We start from the raw sequence: 13,791 nt of genomic DNA, 5'->3' as shown, positions 1-13,791 counted from the left end.
CAGCAGGGAAGAAGCTGTTCTTAATTTGGTTGGTACATGCTTTCAGCCTTTTGTACATTTTTTCTGAAGGAAGAAGGTGGAGGAGAGAATGACTGGGGTGTGTGGGGTCCTTCATTATGCTGACTGCTTTTCCGAGGCAGCGGGAAGTGTAGACAGAGTCAATGGATGGGAAGCTGGTTTGCATGATGGATTGGGCTACATTCACAAATCTTTGTCATTTCTTGCAGTCTTGGACTGTGCAGGAGCCATACCAATCCATGATAAATACATCCAGAAAGGATGCTTTCTACGGTGCATCTGTAAAAATTGGTGAGAGCAGTAGCGGAATTTTGATTCTATTTCAAAAATTTCAAATTCTGCATGGTGGTGCAGTGGTTAGCACTGCTGCCTCACAGTGCCAGGCATCGATTCCCAGCTTGAGTCTCTGTCTGCTCGTTCTCCCCATGTCTGCTTGGGTTTCCTCCAGGAGCTCCAGTTTCCCCCCACATCCAAAGACATGCTGGTTAGGTGCATTGGCCATGCTAAATTCTCCCTCAGTGTACCCGAACAGGCGCTGGAGTTTGATGACTAGGGGATTTTCACAGTAACTTCTTTGCAGTATTAATGTAAACCTACTTGTGACCAATAAATAAAGTTAAAACTTTGATATTTTTAAAATGATGTGCTTTCTCCTGAACTTTGCAAATCGGAGACAAAACAATGCGCTCTGTGCCCATGAGGAACTGCAAATCACGCTTATTTTTCTCCTCTCTGTGGCACTTGTGGTTCCAGAGCAATGTGCATTGTACCAAATATTAATCTTGCTAAGCAGTAAATAGCAATTACTGGGGAGGTGCAGTCTGCTGTTCCACTGCTGAAGCTGCCTGAATTCTGAAGCAAAACTACATCAGGAGGTTGGAATTAATTAAAAACAGAAAGTTGAAATCAGTAACAGAAAAAGATTTAAATGCTGCAATTAAAAGTAGCATTTCATGGCAGCCACTCTTTGAAAGACAAAATGAAGGTACCTGAATTGTAATCTTCCTCCACATCTGTCATTCTTTTGATACGGATCTCCTACAGCAAAGATAACCTGCCCGTGATCTTTGTTTGGCTTAGATGCTGGCATTCTCAGGCAGCCATCAAAAAGAGAAAGGATGAGCAACACAATGAGAATGGGAGACAGAAACAAAACAATTATAGGTGGCACAGTGGTTAGCATTGCTGCCTCACAGCGCCAGGGACCTGGGTTCAATTCCAGCCTTGGGTCACTGTCTGTGTGGAGTTGGCACATTCTCCCCCCACGTCTGCATGAGTTTCTTCTGGGTGCTCCGGTTTCTTCCCACGGTCTGAAGACTTTGATTTATTATTATCACATGTATTAACATGCAGTGAAAAGTATTGTTTCTTGCGCCCTATAAAGACAAAACATACCGTTCATAGAGAAGGAAAGGAGAGAATGTAGAATGTAATGTTACAGTCATAGCTAGGGTGTAGTGAAAAATCAACTTAATGCAAGGTAAGTCCATTCAAAAGTCTGGCAGCAGCAGGGAAAAAGCTGTTCTTGAGACAGTTGGTACATGTCCTCAGACTTTTGTATCTGGTGGAAAAAAGGTGGAAGAGAGAATTTCCGACAGCGGCAAGTGTAGACAAAGTCAATGAATGGGAGGCTGGTTTGCGTGATGGATTGGGCTACATTCACGAACTTTTGTAGTTCCTTGCAATCTTGGGCAGAGCAGAAAGATCTGCTGGTTAGGTGGATTGGCTGTGTTAAAATGCCCCTTAATAACCAAAGATGTGTAGGTTAGAGTGATTAGCAGGATAAATGTGTGGGATTATGGGAATAGGGCAGGGATGGATACTCTGTCGGAGAGTCAGTGCAGACCCGATTGGCTGAGTGGCCTCCTTCTAATTTAGAAGGAGCCATGGTAGCAGAGTGGTTAGCACTGCTGCCTCACAGCACCAGGGACCTGGGTTTGACTCCTGCTTGGGTCCCTATCTGCATGTTCTCCCCATGTCTGCGTGGGTTTCCTCCTACTTCTCCGGTTTGCTCCCACATTCTGAAAGGTGCATTGACCTGAACAGGCGCCAGACTGTGGCAACTACAGAACTTTCATGGTAACTTCATTGCAGCGTTAATGTAAGCCTTACTTGTGATTAATAAATAAACTTTTTACTTTCTGCACTGTGAGGATTCTATGATGGGCCAAAGGGCCTCTTTTTATGCTGTAAATCTCTATGATTTCCCATTTTCCTGGCCAACATTCAGCCACTACCATCTATATGGATTAATTAATTTGTGTGCTGCTGATGTAACCTTGCTATGTGCAAACTGGCTGCTGTGTAACAACACTGACTACACTTCAAAATCCCATTGCTTCCAACACTTTGGTGCATCTTTGACCACAGTGGACGATGTTGGAAAATGGAACCTGTATTGGATCAAGTTCTCCTAAATTACTTTTAATATGGCTATATGTAAAGTTTTCTTTTCTGCAAAAGCATGCCCCCATCTCCACTGTTGGCTTATCCTTTACTACCCCAGTGTAAGGTTGCTGTGAAACTGTAAATCAAACCCATTTCACAAAATCCTTGCAGCCAAAGAGTGCAGGCAGTTTACATCTCACTACACGCCTCTGGATTCAATCTCCAGTGCCAAAGACCACTGAACATTGGGCAACACGGTAGCACAGTGGTTAGCACTGCTGCCTCACAGCACCAGGGACAAGGATTTGATTCCCGGCTTGGGGTCACTGCCTGTGGGGAGTCTGCCATTCTCCCATTGTCTGTGTGGGTTTCCTCCAGGTGGTCCGGTTTTCTCCCACAGTCCGAAAGACGTGCAGGTTAGGTGCATTGGCTGTGCTAAATTGCTACTTAATGTCCTGGGATGCGTAGGTTGGAGGCATTAGCAGAGTAAATATGTAGAGTTGCAGTGATAGGACCTGGGTGGGATTGTTCTCAGTGCAGACTTGTTGAACCAAATGGCCTCCTTCTGCATTGTAAAGAATCTATGATTCTATTATAGCCTCCAAACTTGAAACGTAGGTTTAAGATGCACCAGAATCTGACATTATATACCAAGAGTTGAACACTGTGTGTATTACATCAATACATATCAACAGGGAGATGATGGCCTAGTGATATTATTGCTGGACTATTAATCCAAAAACTCAGCTAATGTTCTGGGGACCCGGGTTCCAATCCCACCACAACAGATGGTGGAATTTGAATTCAATAAAAAATTCTGAAATTAAAAATCTACTGATGACCATGAAACCACTGTTGACTGTCAGAAAAATCCATCTGGTTCACTAATGTCCTTTAGGGAAGGAAATCTGCCGTCCTTATCTGGTCTGGCCTATGTCAGATCCACAGCAATGTGGTTGACTCTCAGCTGTCCTCTGAACAAGGGCAACTAGGGATGGGCAATAAATGCTGGCCAGCCAGTGATGTCCATGTCCCACGAATGAATAAACAAAATATTAAAATATCCCAAGGCACTTCACAGGAGTTTAATCTGATAAGTCACTGACCCGTGTAGAGCGATGGTCAAAAGCTTGGTGAAAGAAGCAGGTTTTAAGGAATGTCTTAAACAGGGATTGAGAGGCAGAGAGGTTTTGGGAGGGGATTACTGATTTTAGGGTGTAGATAGTGGGAGGCAGGGATGCGATGGTTCAGATTAGACATTTAAGGTCAATCGGTGTTTTCATGTGTATCCTTCAATTAGTGCGAACAAAGGAACCCTCTTTCCTGCTTTAGGCATGTTGCAATGCACCATTAGCATGCGAATCTGGAGCTACACAGCGATATCCAGTCTGTACAAAGCATTGGTTAACCACAGTTGGTGCATAATGCGCTGCTTTGGGCTTTCGATCATGGGAAGAATATTATAGTAAATGGAAAGGGAACCACAGAAATTCGTCAATACACTGGGAAAGTGAGGTTACAGCAACGGAGAACGGCATGACATATTGTAGCAATGCCACTTAACGGAGAAGGAATCAAATAAGAGTTTCAAAGAATAAAAAGCTCCGAAAAGAGAAAATAATGAGCTGCGGCTGGAGAAACTGCAACAGGAGGTTCTAAATTATGAATATCACTGGAAAAAGGTGGGAGTTGGGAGAGGAAATTGGTCAATTTCTGTTGCATCCTGTCCATGGTTTAAGGTTCATTTATTATTGTTACAAGTAGACTGACAGTAACACTGCAATGAAGTTATTGTGAAAATCCCCCTAGTTACCACACGCTGGCACCTGTTCAGGTACACTTGAGGGAGAACTTAGCACAGCCAATGCACTTAACCAGCACGTTTTTCAGACTGTGGGAGGAAACCCACACAGGCATGGGGAGAACATGCAATCTCCACACAAACAATGACCCAAGCTGGGAATCGAACCTAGGTCCCTGGTGTTGTGAGGCAGCAGTGCTAACCACTGTACCAAACAGTACATGGTCTTTACTATCCTTTGAAGGCTCAAAACACCATATTGACGAAGGACAGATTTTCATATGGAGAATGTTCAGAATGGGGATGTTTTTATCACAGAACTCCTGTGTTAGAAACTGGAGCACTATTTCTAGGGAATTAGATAAGCATTTGAAAAGTAAATGACGATTAATGAGTACATGGAAAGGGCAAGAACACAGGATTAAAATGAGTGACTCCAGTTGAAAAGCTGTCATTGCCACAATAAGCAGAATTGGCTCATGTGCCTTTGATTCCAAATCTCATTCCAACCCAATGATTCAATGCAACAAAAACCAATGAGGAGAACAAGCTAATCCCAAACAGCACTTGAATTAAATGATAAGAGTAATTTAATGCCCATAAGGAAACATGGACTTCTACCTTTCACTCCCAGGAGATTACATGGTTTTCATTTGCCTGGCTGAGTGTCACTCCAACAACATTCAAGATCAACACTGTCCAAGGAAAAGCAGCCCCATCACCTTAAAAAAAATCACTCCCACACTATTGACAGGCGACACGGTGATGCAGTGGTTAGCACTGCTGCCTCACAGAGCCAGGGACCCGGGTTCAATTCCCGACTTAGCTATCTATGTGGAGTTTGCATGTTCTCCCTGTGTCTGCGTGCGTTTCCTCCAGGCGCTCCGCTTTCCTCCCACAGTCCAAAGATGTGCAGGTTAGGTGGACTGGCCTTGCTAACTTGCCCTAAATGTCAGGGGAATTTGCAGGGTAAATATTTGGGGTTAAGGGGATAGGGCCTGGGTGGGATTCTTGGCTGCACTACAGAGATTCTATGATCTACTGACGCACAACGACAGCAGTGTGTACCATCTATAAGATGTACTGCAGCAACACACTGAGGCTCCTTCGACAGCTTCTTCCATACCCAGGACTGCTACCGCCTTGAAGAACAAAGGTAGCAGACACATGGAAACACCACCATCAGCAGGTTTGCCTTCAAGCTACACATTATTCTGACTTGGAACCACCCATCCTTAACTGTCAATGGATCAAAATCCTGGAATTCCCTCAGTGACAGCACTGTGGGTGTACCTGGCACCTCCGCAGTTCAAAGAAGGCAGTTCACCACCACCTTCTGAAGGACAACTAAGGATGGGCAATAAATGCTGGCCAGCCAGCGACACCCACATCCTGTGAAAAGAATAAATTAAAAATGACTTCCAGGTGGCATGGGGGGGAGGTGGTGTAAGTATCATGATTGTACTCGTGTTGGAGATGCTAAATGGACCAACAGATCCTTTCCTGCCCATAAATTTTGTACCTTTGTGGGAGATGATGTGAACTTACAATGTACAGGAAGTTCCTTGGGAAATGACTTAACATCCTATAGGGTGTGTGTCCATTGTCATACATCTGGTAGTGCTGGGGATGGTTAATTTTATATTTAGAAAGTAAAGGCTTACTGCATTTTGTTGACATGACAAGGAGGCTGAGACGCAGAGCAAGAATAAATTGCAATAAACACACTTAGCAAATCAGTTGACACTAACCAAAAGAAAGGATAATGGATAAATTACAGGTTTATTCCAGCTTATTCACAATGTGAATGCAACTACATTATTTATAAACACAGTAGTATTGGTTACAGGGAAATAAAGTGGTACATGTAATTTTAATGGCCGAACAGACATTTTTACAAATACCAAATGGCACTTTAAATTTAATACCCACTTAAAAACAAAACCGTATCAGGCAGCGTGAATAGAACTATCCACTATAATAAACTCAATTTAAATATTAGTAAGTCTTGCAATAGTGGTCGGCAGAAATGCAGTACGTACAAAATGACCGTTCTAGGTCATGGTAGATTTCTGCAGTTCACCGGTGATGGGTTTCTGTGAAAAGTGTAGTTTCTGGCAAATTCAGAATATGTTCCCACTGATTCAGGAAATTGGTTTCACGGCTTTGGCAACAGGTCAATGGCCTTTCAGGTTTGCTGAGGGTTGCTTCTTGAGTTGCCTCAGAATCCTCTTGGTTTCGTCAGTCACGTACCCACATTTTGTGTGAGCTGCAACCCAATTGTTCCTCTGTAGATTTCAAGGATTCAAGGAATGACAGTGCCACCTGCAGATAGTTAAGCAATGTGCCCAATAAACACAGGGAGAAAGAACTTTATCATAAAATCAGAGAATCCCTACAGGGCAGAAGGAGGCCATTCAGCCCATCAAGTCTGCACCGACTCTGCAACAGAGCATTTTACCTTTCCATTATCCTCTCCCCCACGCTATTAACTTTTTAAATTAGTAGGCTTACATTACGCTACAATAAAGTTACTGTGAAAATCCCCTAGTCACCACACCCCGGTGCCTGTTTGGGTAACACTGAGGGGAATTAAGCACAGCCAATGCACCCAACCAACATGTCTTTGGACCGTGGGAGGAAATCGGAGAACCCAGACGAAACCCACGCAGACACAGAAAGAACGTGCAGACTCCGCAGACATTGACACGTCGGGAATTGAACCCGCGTCCCAGTGAAATGCAGTTTTTTGTGTGCTATATAGACAAAGGTTACCGTACATAGAGAAGGAAAGGAGAGGGTGCAAAATGTAGTGTTATAGTCATCGCTTGGGTGTAGAGAAAGATCAACATATGTCCATTCAAAGGTCTGATGGCAGCAGAGAAGAAGCTGTTTTTGAGTCAGTTGGTATATGTCCTCAAGATTTTCGTATCCTTTTCCCAATGGAAGAAGATGGAAGAGAGAACATCTGTGGTGTGTGGGGTCTTTGATTATGCTGGCTGCTTTTCTGAGGCAGTGGGAAGTGTGGATGGAATCAATGGTTGGGAGGCTAGTTTGAGTGATAAACTGGGCTTCATTCACAACCTTTTGTAGCTTCTTGCTGTCTTGGACAGAGCAGGGGCCTTGCCAAGTTGTGATACAACCAGAAAGGATGCATTCTGTGGTACATCTGTAAAAGCTGGTGACAGTTGCAGTGGACATGCCAAATTTCCTTAGCATCCTGAGAAGTAGAGATTTGGTGGGACTTTTTAACTATAGTGCCAGCATGGAGGGACCAGGACAAGTTGTTGATGACCTAATACCCAGAAACCTGAAGCTCTTGGCCATTTCCACTTCATCCCCATTGATGCAGATAGGGCCGTGTCCTTTACTATGTTTCCTGAAGTTGATAACTATCTCCTTTGTTTTGCTGACATTGAGGGAGAGATTATTGTCATCGCAGTAGTTCACCAGTTTCTCTATCTCATTCCTGTACTCTGTCTCATCATGGTTGGAGGTCGGACCCACTACGTGGCATCATCAGCAAACTTGAAAATCATGTTGGAGGGGAATTTGGTCATACAGTCATAGGTGTAAAAGGAGTATTGTAACAAGCTGAGGACACCGCCTTGTGGGGCAGCAGTGTTGAGGATAATCGTGGAGATGATGTTGCCTATCCTTTCTGATTGTGGTTGTGGGTTAGGAAGTTTAGAATCCAGTCGCAGAGGGAGGAGCCGAGTCCTAGGCCATGGAGTTTGGAGATGAGTTTCGTGGAAATAATGGTGTTGAAGGCTGAGCTTTGTCAATGATTAGGAGTCTAACATAAGTGTCTTTTTATCTAGGTGTTCCAGGGTTGAGCATAAGGCCAAGGAGATGGCATCTGCCGTGGACCTGTTGCGGCAGTAAGTGAACTATAGTGGATCCAGGAAACATGGGAGGCTGGAATTGAATCATGCCATGACTAACCTTTCGAAGCACTTCATAATGATGAATGTCGGAACCACTTGTTCACATTACTTCAATGGTCACTACGTACCTACTTGTTGCTTTATTATGTACAACGCATGCTTCACAACATAATTATTTTAAGCATTTCTATAATGAACATTGGTGGGGCACGGCCATGAGTAATCCATACAACATTCCTACAACTGTAGTCATCGCAGCCAATATGTGGTCAGTTAAGAAAATACACACAATTTAAGTCCACAAAGTTTATTTAATCTTCTGGAAAAGTTAATTGTTCCCTGTCTGTTTTAGGTTATTCTCACAATAACCAGAAAAATAGAAAAAAAAAGGAGAAAATGCTGGAAAATCTCAGCAGGTCTGGCAGCATTTGAGTATATTATCAAATAAATAGGTTGGACTAAAACCTGGTGTTGTCAGACTTTTTACTGTGTTTACGCCAGTCCAACGCCGGCATACCCACATCAGCATTTGGAAGAACAGAAGAGCTGACATTGAGTCCAGGTGACCGTTTGCAGGTCAAAAATAGAAAGTTGCCCCCCAAAAGCAGAAATATACCCGACCAACCATTCAGAGCAGAACATCTTATCGAATCAGTAGGGATGTCAAGCTATCAAAACAATTCTCGATTGTTCCCTCCTCAAAAAAATGATGAATAATTTACCTGACCACAGTCTTTCCACCCTATACAATAGTCTGCATCCTCTTTGTGATCTTTGTTAACCTACACTGTGGGAAGCGGCGCTCTCTCATCATTCTTACTGTAAATGAAACCGCTTTGTAATTTTAATTCCAGACAAAAGGTTTTTGAATTAAGTGAAGTCTACCAATTGCCTCTGGGTTGGTAGAACAAGTCCAGGTCAAAGCTGTGAGCAATGACCTTGAACAGGTCAATTTGGAGTTTAAGAAATAGCTTTCAGAAATAACTTCTGTAAGTCATCAAAAATATAAAGGTCTAATAAAGCTAGTGTTAATATTTTAAAATGCAAGATTGGAATGTCTTGTTGAAGTTGTACAAGACATTGGTAAGGCCACACTTGGAATACTGTGTGCAATTCTGGTCACCCTATTATAGAAAGGATATTATTAAGCTAGAAAGGGCGCAGAAAAGATTTACTAGGATGCTACCAGGACTTGATGGATTGAGTTATAAGGAGAGACTGGGACTTTTTTCTCAAGACCGTAGGAAACTGAGGGGTGACCTTATAGAGGTCTATAAAATAATGAGGGGCATCAACAAGGTAGATAGACAATATCTTTTCCCAAACGTAGGGGAGTCTAAAACTAGAGAGCATAGATTTAAGGTGAGAGGGGAGAGATACAAAAGTGTCTAGAGGGGCAATTTTTTCACACACAGGGTGCTGAGTGTCTGGAACAAGCTGCCAGAAGTAGTAATAGAGGCAGGTATGATTTTACCTTTTAAAAAGCATTTAGACAGTTACATGGTGTAGAAGGATATGGGCCAAATGCAGGCAATTGGGATTAGCTTAGAGGTTTTAAAAAAGACGGCATGGACAAATTGGGCCGAAGGGCCTGTTTCCATGCTGTAAACATCTACGACTCTATATGCTGCAGAATGTCACTTGACATGTATAATGAAAACCATTATTATAATGTCATGAAGAGGTCAAGTCCACATGAATAAACACTGAAGATATTCAAATAGGCAGGGAATAGTTAACAAAGGTTAATAAAAGGCAAATCAGTGATTGCAAGTACAAAAACCCAGTGTACAAACATTATTCCATATTTATCGCACTTTCTTCCACATAAACAGTAGATGCTAATTCAATAAATAATTTAAAATATGAGTTAGACTTTTGTGAATCAAAGGGTATCAAGGAATATGGGATTAAGTTTAAGCTTTTTATGTTTAAATTTTATTTATTATTGTCACAAATAACATTAACACTGCATTGAAGTTACTGTGAAAATCCACTAATCGCCACACTATGGCACCTGTTTGGGGGCACTGAGGGAGATTTTAGCACAGCCAATGCACCTAACCAGCACATCTTTCAGATTAAGGCAGGTAAACAGAGTTGGGATAAGCCATGATCTTAATAAATGGCAGAATGGGCTTGAGGAACTGAATGGTCTACTTTTGATCCCATGTGATTTTCTTTCTCTGCCTTCATCCTTTTGACAATTTTAGAGAGCAAGAAAAAACATACAATGTATTAAGATGGTTTCGAGCTATTTTATGAAAACTTAATGATGAAAGAGTGAACAAAAATTGTTCATTTCAATTATGAAGAAGGATTTGACTCTGTGTGATAAGATTAATATAAATTTTCGATGCAAGAGCCCAATTATCACAGGCAGTGCTGACGTACCGAACTAGCAAAGCCCATTTCACTCACACAACTGGACAGTCCAGCAACATTTCCTGTTCTAACTACTCTGAGGAAACTACAATGTGAGAAAAAATCTTTTCACTCCAAGGGTAGTGGGAATCTGGAACACTCTGTCTGAAAGGATGATGGAGGCAGAGCCCCTCTTAACATTTAAAAGGATTTAGAAATGCACTTCTGATGCCAAGGTGTACAAGGCCAAGTGCTGGTGAATAGGATTAGAACAGGTGGTTTGTCCTTGACCAACGCAGTTGCGATGAGCCTTTTTCTTTGCTCTATATCTCTACTCAATCAGATCCTGCCTGGTATAATTCTCAGAACCACAATAGGAGCATTTCCTCTTCAGAATCACATAATTGTTAAGATTGCATTGAGTTACTCTTCCCCAAAATATTGATCTCCAAAAGCAACAGCCACAGCACAAAATTCTGCTTATGGTAAACATGAGGAGATACTAAGTTTTTGTAGAAAGAATGAAGATATAATGTAAAGAAAATGTTGCAGATTTAAAGGAGGTTCGGAAGGGAGAGACCTGAGAGTATATGCACACAAATCTTTGAAGGTGCCAGGGCAAGCTGAGAAGGCTATTTAAAAGAATCTGCTGTATCCTTGGCTTGAAGCCAAGTTGAAGTTTTAGAGGAATGCCACCATCTACAAGTTCTCCAAGACTCACAAAATCCAGACTTGGGAGACGTATTGCCTTTCGACAATTAGGAAATTTTGCATAATGTTTAAAAGCATAGTTTTGACCTCAGCTGGAGTATTGTGTTCAATTCTAGAAAGGACATCAAGGCCTTGCAGAGTATGAGAGAATGGTATCAAGGATGAGGGACAACATTTGCGTGGAGAGGCCTGAGAAGCTAGGGCTGTTCTCCCTAAACTTGTGATTCCAAATAAACATGCTAGAATTTAACCTGGTGTTGAGAGACTTCTTACTGTGTTCTCCTAAGGGCAGAGAAAGTTAAGAAGAGGTTTTGATAGAGATGTTCAAAATTCTGAGCAGAGTTGATAAGCGTAAATAAAGAGAAAGTTTCCAGTGGCAGAAATGTCAGTAAAAAAAATGGACACAGATTGAAGATGATTGGGAAAAAGAACTAGAGGTGACATAAATAGAACACTACTTATTTAGCCAGATGTTAAGTGCTGGACTGCACTGCCTTAAAGGAGGATAAGATGGTAAGGCACAGAAGAGAATGGATAAATCATTGATGGAAGTGGGAGCTGTGCATTTTTTTCCTTGGGTTTCTGTATTAACAGCAAGCTAATATAGACAGATTCCAGAATGTTTACATGTCAATTTGGTACATACAATCCTCCTAAAACATGATACGGTGTCAGTTGTCAATGGAAGAACTAAGTGAGCCTAATATTTTTCAGTTGCGCTTCCTTGGTATGCATCCAACCATCCTTTTCAAATTTGCTATATCTGCTTTTCTAATTGAATCATTTAGAGATGTGAGCGTTGCTGGCAGTCAGCAACTGCTGCCCATCCTAACTGCCTTTGATGTGATAGCGAGCCAATTTCTTGAACTGCTGCACATAGTGTGGTTAGATAGGGAGTTGCAGGCTTTTAAAGTGTCGACAATGAAAGAGCAGTGATACATTTCCAAGTCAGGATGCTGTGTGACTTGGAGAACTTGCAGATGATGGCATTCCTGTAAAGCTGTGGTCCTTGTCCTGGGTGATAGAGGTCATGAGTCTGGGAGGTGTCTTGACGAGTTTCTCCACTGCATCTTGTAGATGGTGATGTAGGGAGTGAATGTTTAGATGGTGGATGAGGTGCCAATTGAACAGGCTGCTATGTACTTGATGGGTCTTGCCGTGGGGGAATATAGAGGTGAAGATGATGATCACCCAAAAACTAGTGCGCTAAAAGCTCTGACTGCAGACTGGTACAGTTGCCTCCTCGTTCTGGCTCTGTTGTCAGTTCATCAGATTAGGGATGGCCTTCCTGCACTGTTTGAGGAGCCCAAATGTGTGCGCTACGCACACTTTGGTCATCCCATAGTGTTGGGCATATCTCTGCAACATAAATGAGCATGTGTTAAGTAGAGGTGTTATCTGCCATCTGTGCCTTTGTCTCCTCGCAGCCAGCCTCTGAAGAGCTGTGCTGGTTTAAACAGTATAATCGAATGGCGGTGAAGGTAGGTCTTGTACACTATGAATGTCTCATAGTAGTTGCCAGGAATTCACAGATAGACCTGCATGATTCAGTGGCAGTGATCATTCCCCAGCTGTACACTGATGGAGTGGTAGCCTTCCCCACTAAGTCTGCTCGCTGGCTCGGAAGGTGCTTTAATGGTTACATATGCATGTAATTGATGACAGGTTGTACTTATGACAATACTGCTGCTACTGCAGCAAAACCTTGTTCTGCTGAGTGCTGGCATCCGTAGGGAACGTAATTGAAATAAATCCTTGTCCCTGCTTGATGCTGGGTTGAAATGCAGAATAAATTATGTGGCTGCTGTCATGGAATCACAGAATGGTTACAGCACCAAAGGAGGTCATGTGGCTTGTTGTGTCCTTGCTGGCTGTCTGCAAGAACAATGCACTTAGTCCCACTCACCATCATTCCCCCATAGCCCTGCAGGCCTTTCCTCTCCAGATAATTATCCAAATTCCCTTTAGAATGTTCACTTGAGCCTGCGTCTACCACACCCATGATGTGGATGTGCCGGCGTTGGACTGGGGTAAACACAGTAAAAAGTCTGACAACACCAGGTTTTAGTCCAACTGATTTATTTGATAGTAAACTCACAAGCTCGGACAGAGGCCAGAACTCTCCATTCACCTGACAAAGAGGGAGTCCCCTCGAAAGCTTGTGAGTTTACTATCAAATAAATCGGTTGGACTAAAACCTGGTGTTGTCAGACTTTTTACTGCGTCTACCACACCCAGTCAGAGCACTGCGTAAAAATATTTTTCTTCACGTTGCTGTTACTTCTTTTACCAATCAACTTGAATCGGAGTGCGATGGTTCTCGACACTGTGCCAAAGCGGACAGTTTCTCTCCATCGATTCTGTCCAGGTCCCTCACATTGAGCACCACCATCAAATTTCCTTTCAATTTCTCTCTCCTTCAAGGAAAACAGTTGCAGCTTCTTCAATCTATCCACGTAACTGGAATTCCTCATCGCCGGTGAATCTTTCTGCACCCACTCTGAACACCTTCACATCCTTCCTAAAGTGTGGTGCCCAGAACAGAAAATAGGAGTAGGCCATTCAGCCCTTCGAGCCTGCTCCACTGCTCACTTTGACCACAGATGATCATCAAATTCCACC

At 42.7% G+C, this 13,791-nt stretch overlaps 1 protein-coding gene across 1 annotated transcript in view; it reads right to left on the bottom strand.

Moving 5' to 3' along the window:
* Positions 1 to 6,000: 6,000 nt before the first annotated feature.
* rxylt1 (ribitol xylosyltransferase 1) overlaps positions 6,001 to 13,791 on the bottom strand; it is a 37,598-nt gene continuing 29,807 nt past the window's right edge. Inside the window, exon 7 of the transcript XR_013886848.1 lies at positions 6,001 to 6,532. The gene's annotated coding sequence lies outside the window, so the exon portion shown is untranslated. The remainder of the gene's footprint in view (positions 6,533 to 13,791) is intronic.

This window comes from Carcharhinus amblyrhynchos, chromosome 6 (genome assembly GCF_965287045.1).
Source record: "Carcharhinus amblyrhynchos chromosome 6, sCarAmb.v2.hapA, whole genome shotgun sequence".
Lineage (NCBI taxonomy): Eukaryota > Metazoa > Chordata > Chondrichthyes > Carcharhiniformes > Carcharhinidae > Carcharhinus > Carcharhinus amblyrhynchos.
This window is presented reverse-complemented; position numbering and strand designations above follow the sequence as displayed.